Here is a 12,944-nt window from a genome sequence, read left to right on the forward strand (position 1 = left end):
AGCAGAACCCCATAGCCATCAACGTCTTTGGGCACGAAGGCAACGAAACGTTCGTGCACAGGATCAGCCCAATGAAGGGTCGTCACGTGATCAATATATTCATGATCCAGCGAGGTGGTAAGTACAACTACGCATGGATAAAACACTTCAGCAGTCTCTCGTACGACCAACCGGCACACAGAGCAAAGAGTCACTTCTGCTGTGCCTGCACGGCTTCACCCGGCCCGACCTGCTGGAATCACACAGGGAGGATTGCCTAGGCGTGGGGTAGACGGCCATACGAATCGACATGCCCAAGGAAGCCGACAATGTCCTAAAATTCGACAACCACAAGCACCAGATGTCCGTACCTGACATCATCTATTGCGACTTCGAAGCCCTCGTCAAACCCATTGACATCGGGCTGACCCCCAACACGCACAAAACGCAGGAGCACGTGGCCTGTTGGTTCGGATACGTTGTCCAAGCACGACGGCGACAGGTGCGAAGTGCTATACACGAACACGGACTCCCTGCTGATGGAGATTGGAACCAAAGACGTGTACGAGGACATGAAGAAGCACATCCATTTGTACGACACCAGTGACTACTCCATCCTGAAAGCCGATAATAGCGAGATCTGGAAAGCCAAGGGGGGTCAAGAAGTACGTGGTGAAACAACACATCAAACACGCCAGGTTCAAGGAGGCCCTGTTCAGGGCCTGCACATTCAGGCATCAAATGAACATGCTTAGGAGCGAAAGACACAGGATATATGGACTGACGATAAACAAGACGCCCCCGTTGCCGATGGATACGAAGTGTTGGATAGTTGCCGATGGAATCAACACGTACGCGTACGGGCATGAGAAAATTGAACCAAAGACATAGCCGTATGTATACGATGTCACGGATCCAGAGAAAGTTTGAGGCTATTTACTTCAGCCTGCATGGGTACTGGAAAGGAGCGAGCACCATACATAAGCTTGCTAGAGTATCCCCGGACGAGGCCAAAGCGTGGTTGGTGAAACAAGCCCTGTGGCAGATCTACCTACCGGGCACCACACTACGTGCCTAAAATTGAAGTACCCAATAGTGTCCACCAGGCCGACCTCCTTTTCCTACCCCACGACAGGAGGTACAAGTATGCCCTGACCGTCGTTGACATGGCCAACCGAACTGCAAGTCGATCCCGGACGGGAGTTCATGGGCGCCGTGTCACAACTGCTAACTAAGCACGGTGCCCAAGTCAGGTGCGGCGCGGACGGGGCTCATCGCAGGCAAGCCATAGTCAAGAGATTCAATCGGACTTTGGCAGAGCGCTTATTCGGGCACCAGTATGCGAGAGAGATGGCCAACCTGGGGAGACGATCGACAGAATGGGTAACTACCCCAAGTGGTGTCGGCTATCAACCACGAAACCATTCGTCTCACCGGCACGAAACCGACCGACGCTATCACACTGAATCAGTGACGGCCGAACCGGCTGCACCATTGTGTGGGAAGGAGAAACAGATACCCGACAGGGCCGTCGAGATCGGAGCCTGATAAAGGCTTTATTTATGAAATAAAGCTTTACAGAGGCCTTTGGCAAAAGTGATCTCGTACCCCCACTGTATATACTACTCCATTCGATGTAATTTACCAGTTATGTATTCATTACAAGTATTTACGACACACATCAAACTGATTTAACAAACGGATCCAAGGATGCAGGCACAGATGACACTGTCACAGCTGTATCCTTGACTGTCTCCCCTAGAATCCCAGAAAATAGTTCAATCATCACAGCTGATGCCAAAACTATTTTTACAGACTTGACAGCCAAAGCATTAAAATTCATCATCTTTTCAGTTTCATTGTCTTGCCTGGAGTCACCCTATAAATCTCGCCATTTTAGAACTTCACAACGATTTCTCTACTGCCAAATATGACATGAAGACGAAGAGATGTAGACACAGCAGTACCGATGCCGCGGGTCCAGCGACTCTTGACAAATCGTTATGGCCACTGCTTATTAGTGGGGAAATGGTATACCTCGGTATTATCAGTACAGCGGTATTTTGCCTTCGGTTCGGTATACTATAATGCAATCCAAAAATTCGATATTTTCGGTTCTCTGTCCATTCTTCTATCTGGTCTTAAAATGACAGTTTTGTTCATTCAAAATAACAAAGTTTATGGTTATTTTTTGTTATTAAACGATGTAAGGTTTGGCTCTTTCAGTTTTTTGCCTTGTGATCATATCTCATGTACCGAACCGAAACGGACTGAACCGAATATGCAATACGTACTGTGCCGTGGTAAGAGCGTACAGTTTCACCACTACTCCTTATCTCGAACGGTGATGTCAAGTCACTAGTTTATACTCAGGATCTTATGCAGAAAATAGTAGGACACATAGACATGAATATAGATTTTGATATTAATTTTAACCAGCATTCGGTCATATCGACTTGGGTTGTCAGTCAAGACACGATGAGGTCATTTTGCGACAATGGTGTATTGGCCACAGTCGGTTTACTGACGAATGTAGGTGTAAAACAGATAAGTAACAGCCCCCTTAGTGCATCCCTTGTCAGGCTCTCCAGCAGATCTTGCTTGATCAGTTTACCCCTATGAGCTTTCATCTCATAATAAATTACTTCAAAGAAATTGTTCTGTATCATAAATTGTAAAATATACATGTATATGAACAATTGTTTGTTTTATAATGTGTTCAAAGCTGTAAATGATTTTGTTATAACCCATAATTTACAAAATAAAATAATATTATTAAAGAGCGTGTTTTTGAAATTATATACATCTGTAACGTTACAATGTGGTTATGAAGAATTGGTTTCAAGAGTGAGCTCAGTGATGGTATCGGTTTGCGTTTCGTATGACTGCAAGTTAGAGATCACGATAGTATCTCAAACACTTAATGGTCAGTGATATGAACAGGAAGTAATGTGATAGATTTTGAGAACCATCCCTTTGTCAGTCGGCGGGTATTCAAGGATGACGACGTTTGACCTCAACGTTCTCGGGCCGTCATCGCTAATTTGCAGACCAACGTCATATGACCAATGATAAACATTACCATGGCCCACAAGCAACCCGATGATATGACTCCCTTTGGCTCTATCTTGGACGCCATCGTTAGGTGGATGAGTCTTCTTGGAGGTTATGGAAAGGGGCGAGTGGTGACGAATGGTCCGTGCAATGGTTGGCTACACCAGGTGACCTTTTTTAATGAAAGATTCATCTCTTGTTTTTGATAATCTGCTGTTTTCGTGGGGCGGCAGGCAATTGTTTCTGCTTAAACAAATCTCATGAGATTGAGGAAAGAAAAGAATCAAAACATCAGTTACTCAGCTCTGATGTTTTCCTTTCTCAGTGTCTGCATTTTAAACAACATTACGGTATTACTTGTACAGAAACACAAGTCAGATAAACATTAGAGAAAGTATGGAATCCGAGAAGGGACATTGTCGTGTTGTCGCCCTCGCAAAAACAAGCAAAATGAGGCAAAAAAAGCGCGACAATGCGACAACGCGACATTTCGCCCATTTGTCGCATTGTCGCATGTTGCATTTTGAACAATATTTTCTATTCCTCCAGAGGGCGACAATGCGACAGTTTTCAAGGTCAAAATATGTCGCGTTGTCGCATTGTCACCCTATCTAAGATGTGTAAAAATTGACTAAAACGCGACACGTGACAATGCGACATATTGAATATGTCGGGTTGTTGCCCTTTTCAATTACCGGTGTGCATGCGTAGAAAGTCAATTACTCTACGCATGCGCAGGAAAAGTATTACTCTATTTCACACTTCGACACTGCAACACGCAACAATGCTACAACGCGACATTTCATCAAAATGTTTTTGTCAATAGGTTATAATGCATACTATACTCAATATTTTAACAAAGCGCGAGACGCGACAATGCGACAACGGGACATGTCATCAATCATGATTATGTTTCGATGTTTTTAAAGGGCTGAGATACCCAGGGATCGAACTCAAAGCAATAATAAATGAACGTACATGTGGCCGTTAAGTCTGTGGGTTACGAGTCGTTGGTTAATGGAATGGATGTATTCAAACTGGCCATTTTGCTGAAAATTATTATGATTTAGTAGGTGTATGTTTACAAGTACATGTGTATCGCTGGGTATAGTATCGTATGAGAAAATTGTGAATCATGGCATGTCCAGGATTAATTATATAGGATTCAAATAGAATTGAAAAACAGACATCACAACACATTATTGTAATTAAATACCTTGCTAATTTACCAAGCTCCCTTAACCTTGACTGAGTGGGTGAGTGGAGTGGAGTGGAGCGGAGGGAGTGGAGGGAGGAAGGGTTGGTTTCTGGCACTGCAAGGGTACGCAACTCTGCCAAGCGATTTCATCGTTTTTTAATATCATAATGATAACAGTCCATTTGTATGGCGTTTCCCCAAAAAGAATATCACGTTCAAAGCCGACCAAAACTGTCTTTGAGGTGCTGGATGGTTAAGTGATATTACCATCTCATTCTACCTGGTAGCCATCCACTTCTGGCTGAACAGAGGCAGATGTCGGACAAATTCATCAGCGTCGGACAGGACTGTACCAAGAAACTCTGTCAGGAGCCAAACTGTCGAACATAGTGACCCATTCGAGGACATCACCTGAAAATGTCCAAAGTGATGAATGTGAATGGTGCTGGGATTCGAACCTATGATCATAGTTATCTGGTGTGACTAAGAGACACAATTCTGCACAGCAAATTGCCCCACCTTGAATGACAGGGCCACCGTGTGCCGTGATTACAATGAATAGTAGCGCTAATAATTTGTCTTGTTGCTAAAACACACTTGATTGGCTAAATACATTTACAATATATAAAATAATTTTCAAAGCAACAATTAAAGATTTGCATTAAGTTGAAGAAATGCAGCCCTCATTGCCAATACGAGCACTACTTCATTTTAAAAACCATTGGAGGTAACAAAAGACCAGTGAAGTCTGAAACAGAGTATAACTCTTTCCTGCGCATGCGTAGACTAATTGACTTTCTACACATGCGCACCGGTAATCGAAAAGGGCGACATATATTCAATATGTCGCGTTGTCGCATTTTAGTCAATATGTTATAACACATACTATACTCTAGGGCTGCGCAATATAACCGGTTTACTGGTATTTACCGGTTCAGACATGAAAACGATACGTTTTGCGATACGCTGCTCGAAAACCGGTATTTTGACAAGCAGTCGGAAAACTTCGTAACACTCGGAAATCTTCGGATATTTCCGTTTTTAAATTGTTCCTTTCCTTCTTTCATTTGTGCCAAACATTATTTACATTTTTATTTTGTGATGATTAAAAGTTTTTATTAAAGCCTAATCAAGCATTGTGATTTTGTAAATCAAGCATTAACTCGACCATAAGTAGTTTTTTGTTAAAAACACCTTCTTGCAATATATTGCAATAAATGCTTTCGTATCGCAATCTATCGCAATATGAAAATTCCCTGCAATACACACCCCTACTATACTCAACATTTTAACAAAGCGTGACACGCGACAATGCGACATTTCATCAAAATGTCGCATTGCTGCGAGTCGCGTTTTAGTCAATATGTTATACATAGTATTACTATACTCAATATTTTAACAAAGCACGGGACATTTCATTAAAATGTCGCGTTGTCGCGTGTCGCGTTTTAGTAAATTTTTAGTCTTTTTTTTACACATCTTAGATTGGGTGACAATGCGACAACGCGACATTTTTTTACCTTGAAAATTGTCGCTATGTCGCCCTTTGGAGGAATAGAAAAGTATTTTTTTCAAAAAGCGACAAATGGGCGAACGCGTTGTCACATTGTCGCGCTTTGGTTTATTTTGACCTCATTTGCTTGCTTTTTAGTGGGCGACAACGCGACAATGTCCCTTCCAGGATTCCATAATAAAGTGTGTTCCACGAAGGGAGTAGTTTATGCAAAACACAAACTTTTACAATGGAATTTTATGGTTAATTCAATTCACAATCGACTCAACCTTCAGCAGACATTTCTTACGGATGTCGTTTCTATTTAAGGGTGTCATGACTCACGCGGTAACCAATGTTTGAAATAGCAATACCTGTCTTGTTGAAACACAATGGAACAAAGAAGGCGGTGCGTTAGATATCTGAAGTTCTCACCATGCAACGTTCGCCCACAGTGACTCATACCAGGTGCAAAAACCTCCGCATAAAAGGGGCAAGTGTACTCTTTGAATAGGGTGTCAGTTGCACATCGACATCTTGTGTCAACACAAACTGCTGCTTTGAGTAACATGTCGATGCAGTAGGTTATTTTTGTAAACATGATCATAACTGCGTTAAAAGTATACGTATACGAACCTTTAATTCAGGTTGAAAACATTACTTTAGTTAATATACACTGCCAAAAGACTAGATTTACAAGTTTTAAAGAGTCTTGTGTCATCTATTGCAATCACTTGAAAGTGTCGAAGCTGCTTTGTGCTGAGCTCTCGGTTTGTTTCGGATATCGATATGTAATTACTAACATGCTCAAGTGCACCAAACAGATTGTATAGGTAGTGAAAGCTTTCTTGTAATCACATGCAGTGCTGAATTTAGTTTGGTGAGCTTTCCGTTTGTATGGTATATGTAAATGGTCGAATTTCGCTTATTATTACGATACTGCAATCAGTCTGAGCTCGGGTTAATGTTGTTCACATGGACAAGCAATGCAATAAGCAATGACTGTAAATGTATCGCATAACATACATAAAAATAGTATACAGACGTTAAAATACGTATCATTAACATGTGCATGAAAACTAAAAACGTTTAAAACGTTTTGAAGATCGCCCGAGAAGCGGCCGCCCAAGAGATACCACCCAAGACCAGGACCGCTACATCCGGGTTGCTCACTTGCGTCATCGTCTTGCCACAGCCGTAGAGAATGCTTGCTTCGACCGCACCCCAGTTTTGTGCGGATATATCGTCAGCCATTTGTGTCAAGATCATTTAGTTGAGGGTCAAAATCGGGTTTCAATCGACTTGCAGAAATAACAATAAAGAATTGGTAGGTGTCATGAGTGGTGCTCGATAGGCCAATCATCCATGGTTATGTTTACATTAAGTTTTAAACGATTGCATGCGATGGTAGCGTAGCGATCGGCAGAGCAGTCGTAGGGGGTGCATCGAAGTGTCCGGCCTTGTCATAATGTATTGTACTGTCAAGCTTTCGAGTCGGGGGTCATCTCAAAAACAATATTTTTTAATCATTAATCCTTGCAAAGACACGAGGGCCTGTGTGGCCTTCCCGATCACCAGATTTTAAACACAATAGAACTCCTATGGGATTAACTCAATCGACGTGTACGTCAAAGCCAAAACACGCATCAGACACTTCCACAACTGACCATCGCATTGCAGGAAGAGTGAGGAAAAATTCTGCAAGAGCGACTTCGTCGACGTTTCCAGTCTATGCCCGGACGGTGCCGAGCAGTAATTGCTGCCAATGGGGGCCATACAAAGTAGTGATTTTGAAACACATCGATAAAGGCTGGTGTTGTGTTGGCGAACTCCCTGTCTATGGACGTGTGAATTTTCAAGTTTTTACCATTGAAATTACATGAAATAATTGCTCTGCAACTAACGCAATAAGTTCTTCTAAATATGGCTTATGCGTTATGCGAAGTGTAGAACTGAACACATAACTCCTGCTCTCAAAACCTTGCACTGGCTTCCCGTCTCCCTTCAAGATCTGTATTATCACCCATAACTGCCCAAACAATGATAACTATCCTTCAAACCTTAAGGACATGATCTCCCTGTATTCTCCTGAACATGCACTTCGATTCTCCAGTGGGGCTCTACTTAATCAGCACCATTTTGGTTAAAACTGTGGAGCGTGAAATTATCTGGGATTCTAACCCACAAGCAGCAGATCGTGTTACGGACGCACCTGTCTGAATGATGAGAACAAATCCGGTCCCACATAACTTTCGCTTTCATATTTCACAGATTTAGTTTAGCTTTTATTTATTATCAGTGGACGTCCAGTCTCTCGTTTGGTTTAGTTTATTATATCTGGTTTATTTCTGAATACGAAACTCTGTGATGTGGTGGATATTATCAACATTGATATCAGCCTTGTTTGTCAAATTTTGCAAGGTCAAAAGTCACAGTTACATTTCCTTTTAACCTCAGGTTTTATTGCAAGTAAACATTCTCTAACCAATGAATACAAAAACATCTCTATAAACTTGGCAAACTTTATTTCACCGTATTACAGACTCATAATAAGTGTCTCTTTTATACCACAGGGTGTATACATTTCCACAAATTACTACTGGATGGGCGTGGTTGGGTTTTAAAACCGACTGCGCCAAGCTTGCAAGCATGAGAGAACAAAGGGAGCAAACTCTTGCTAAGAACTAAGGAAGATAACTCCTGCTAGAAGAAGCGCACATAAACTACCTTCTGTTAAAATACATTTCACATTTAAAATAACACTTGAAACTAAGAAACATATATTGAACAACTTTTCGTGTTTTCATGTGCGTTTGTTTTATTCCACAAGGCCATCTTACAATCAAGACTGCCGCTGTTCTGTGCATGAACGGGAAGTTCGATCTTCGCACCACTAACATCACGCCCAAGAAGAACCACGAAAAGTTTCAATGTATGGGGAGCTTAGTCACAGTGTCGAATGTTAAAGTACTGTCGGAAATAGAAAAAAAACAGTTTTTAGGCTGTTACTCTGTATCCCTAAAATTTACACAATTGCAAATAGCATATGTCGAAATAACCCACCTCGGCCTAATTGGGCGTTCAGTGGGATGCATAATACGATATCCAGAAAAGCATGTTTACTCGTACAATCGGACAAAACTTAGAAAAAATACGAATAGCTGCTGAAAACAATAGATCAGACTATAGATGGCAATTAGGTCGCTCAGCCAGGTATGACGACGGACCGTCGACTCACCTGGCATGAAATGCACGTACTGCCTACAGGCACAAGGGGTCATCTCAAAGATATTTTTTCCTTTTCATGTGTGTTGACTATGTCTCATCTATTGATTAACATCTTATGTGTCTTTCTTTCATAAAGTTTATGTTGATATATGTAAAAGAATATGATACTCGAAAACTATAGAAACGTATCGTAGTATATAGGTGGAATGACCACCCGAAGATCGACAGGACTGGATATTATTTGTAAATTGTTATGACGTGCCGTGTTCTTCCCCAGTATAATTGCCCTCAAGGATTATCTTATCCTAGCTGATATCTCTATCCCCATGCCCGACCCCAGGTTTTGCTTTTGAGGCGACCCCTCCTATCTGTTTCTATTTATAGTGACAGTGAGACTGCATGGTAGCTACATCCTTAATAGTTTCAGCATAAAAGTTATTATTTTTTACGTCAGCTATCGTTTATAATGAATCTACGTCTAATTTCAAATCTGGCATTTAAAAAAAGGTGTCCTTTGTAATACAATATCGTCGCACACTAATTTGCATAAAGCCATGGTCTGTTCCAAATAAGTCTTTTTGGACTTAGAAAAAAACCGCATTGCTCATTTCTGCACGAATTTCCCCTCAGTAAAGTCCTTTTTCTCCTATTCCTATATCTCTACCACTGAGACTGTAGTTAGGCCGAGCTTAGTTTAACAGATATTTCACACTTTCACATATCAGCTACATAAATTGTAGAGATAAATGAGAAAATACAGTTTTTTTTCTATTTCCGACAGTACTTTAGTCAGTCCTTTCAATTATCCAAGATCCCATCAGACTGCGTGAGTGAGTGAGTGAGTTGGGTTTAACGTCAGTTATTGACTTTATGTATCAGCAAACAGGAAACATCCACTTGGGTTTGTGGCTGTCAAACTAGTAGTCATTATGTATGTATCTTACTTAATAGCATATATTAATATCAAAACCCATTTTGTAGATTGAAAGCTATGAATACATTTATAAATATAAATAATTTGTATGACATTCTCAAAATTTATACGTGTAAAAATAAAGAAACAAATTTGCATTTCCCAGGTTTGATAAAAAATATCAACCCCAAACAACAACAGCAACAACAAAAAACAAATATACAAAAGAAAGGAAGCAAAAACAACAACACAAAAAACCCAACACATTTATAAATGTCGCATTACTGTAAGGAAGGGTGTATATTTATCAATATTTATGTACACGGTATGGGCCCAATACTGCCAGTTCATTTGACAGACACGCAAGACGTACTGATATTGAATTCTTTATTTTGATTCTTCGGGAAACACACAGTACTGTTTTCCAAGCCCGTTTACAGTTGAGACGTAGATGCAATAGTTATACCATTGAGACCCATGACCGTCAGTGAATTCATACAATGTATAGAGGAGTTTCTCGGAATTGCGTGCAGCGAAATATGCATATTCTTTGAAAACGCACGCTTGAATGAGTTTCTTAGACGAACTTAGTCAATTTCAATGAATCGTATATATGTATACCCGTTCCTAAGAATTACTTTTAACCACATATTCAATGAGTTTATACAAATGTATTTATGACGGTCTCTTAGAATTACAGGGCATTCTCCTGAAGAATCTGTACCGGTAACATATATACCGTGCACACTTCCATCTTCAAAAGGACCGTCATGTTTAAAGCTATCTCAGCACACATACCCAACTCAAACAGAGCATATTGACTATACGTTGCATTATTCCCTACAGAGTACTCTGAAGATCCCACAGACCATTTCACAGACTCTTTCTTTCAATAGCATTTACATTTAAGGAAGGCAATTCATTGCTTCAGGTGTGTGATTGGCTGAAAAGATCAGGTAGTTCGAACTGACTGATGGTTGATGCATACACTTGGTATAGTACACACTTGGTATAGTGTACACTTAGTCGAGAGATCTGTGTGGATATACTGCTGTGCGGTGTCAGGTAACAGATATTCATTTTATTATTCAGATAGTGTGAGCTGGGGGTGGTGCGTGTAGTGCAGGGCATGCTTACCCTTTTCTCGAACACCTGGTGTCATCACTGATTTTTAGGGATCTATTCATAAAATATTCACCTCGATGTTGCCTTTATCTTCCAATGGAATCTCTTTCGGAGAGTGGTTATGTTCTGTCGTTGAGATTTTGTAATGTATTAAAACATAGTTTTGTTCGCCTTCGAATGTCAAGTGCACAGGGTATTTCAATTTTATCGTGATTAATACCATCTAGACAATTGAAAAATAATTCATTCTTCCTCAGTTCGATTAAAACACGCCATGTTAAGCATAGTATACAATCCAATTACACCCTCAGTTCGATGTTAGTAGTGATAGGAAATATGTTGCTAAGGACGTCACTTCCTTAAAGTTAAGTTTTCAACACGCGTCTACTTTCGGTCACTGCTCAGTTTGCTTCCAGTATTATCAAAACAACTTCATACCCCAGTGACTTAAGACAGAATCAGTATATTCCCACTGGCAACCAGTTAAAATATAAAACTGGACAATATATTCATTCCAAAAATAATTTCTGTGTAACTTGAGATCGGACACTTTGATTAGCCACTCATTAGATACACGGAGCTGCAATTATTAACGCAGTGGAGTTTTACCGCTTAGTCTATTATTTATTTTCATTAACATTCCGGTTCCAAGCGCTTCCACGCGCTTCCGGAACAGATCACTTCTGCTGAACAAACAAAGAAAGTTTCAGAGTTAAAGGGTGCCATTGGTTCAAAGGGGAATAATAAAATAATAACGGAACTTTTCTGCAACGTGTGCGCTTACATGTAAATGTTGGAGGTTCTTGCTCCCACGTCCCGTTGTAACCGCAAGTGTTTTCGGAAGTCCCGTTCAGTACGTAGCCTGGACCACACGAATACGTGCAACTATCTCCGTACTTCACTCCTTGAATACATTCAACACTCCCATGCCTCGGACTGTGCAAGATTCCACACCTGCGAACTGGAGTATATATGTTACAATGAAACCTCTTCACCTCGACTCGTGTTATTGATCACTGGATTGTCTGGTCCAGACTCGATTATTTACAGACCACCGCCATATAGCTGGAATATTGATGAGTGGGGCGTAAAAGTAAACTCACTTACTCTTCACCTCGAGCTCGAGGAATTTTACATGTTTAAAGCCATGTTTAAGGCCACGTCTAAGGCCATGTCATATCCAGAGAGCAGAAAGATGGCTGCCGTCGAGCCAGTATAACGTGTCTGAGTATGATATCCATGTTTAATTTCGACAGTGAATGGTTTTACGCTGGTTTGAGCTATATTCCACCAATATCACGGCGGGGAAGACCAGAAATGGGCTTCACACATTTTACACTTGTGGGGAATCGAATCGAATACATTCAACACTCCCATGCCTCGGACTGTGCAAGATTCCACACCTGCGAACTGGAGTATATATGTAACAGTGAAAAAACCCTCGACTCGTGTTATTGATCACTGGATTGTCTGGTCCAGACTCGATTATTTACAGACCGCCGCCATATTGCTGGAATATTGCCAATCCCGCTCACTCACTTTTTTGCCATCGACAACGAGACAAAAAGTTTACTGTAAGCGTACTAATTGCATTTATGCAACTGAAACCAAATAATGAGTTGAAAGTATTCTTCACTGTTAGCACTACCGTTTCCCTTGTTTCAGGAACAAGAATGGAGCGCAGTTTACCATTCTGCTTGTTGCTTTTTGCAGGTAAAAAAGTTCACGTTTTGCTCCACTTCGAAATCTTTTGGTTTTACTTGCAATTATGGAGGCGTTACAGGGTAATATAACTCACGCTTTTGGGATATCACTGTTAGTAAATCTACAATGTTATCACACATTGTGTAGTAACATCGCCTCCTGCCGGAACTATTTGCACTCATGATAGTGTAATATCTATTACTGCATTATGTTAGCAAAAGTACAGTACAATGGTTCTTGAGCTCACCGCA

The 12,944-nt window shown here is 40.9% G+C and overlaps 1 long non-coding RNA gene across 1 annotated transcript in view; it reads left to right on the plus strand.

The window, feature by feature from the left end:
- The window catches only part of LOC124270035, a 45,317-nt gene extending 32,614 nt beyond the window's left edge, over nucleotides 1-12,703 (plus strand). The window contains exons 2-3 of the long non-coding RNA XR_006896661.1: nucleotides 8,554-8,655; nucleotides 12,655-12,703. This is a non-coding gene — a long non-coding RNA (uncharacterized LOC124270035). The remainder of the gene's footprint in view (nucleotides 1-8,553; nucleotides 8,656-12,654) is intronic.
- Nucleotides 12,704-12,944: the final 241 nt, after the last annotated feature.

Source organism: Haliotis rubra, unplaced genomic scaffold (assembly GCF_003918875.1).
Source record: "Haliotis rubra isolate DU_JTF1 unplaced genomic scaffold, ASM391887v1 Scf102, whole genome shotgun sequence".
NCBI lineage: Eukaryota > Metazoa > Mollusca > Gastropoda > Lepetellida > Haliotidae > Haliotis > Haliotis rubra.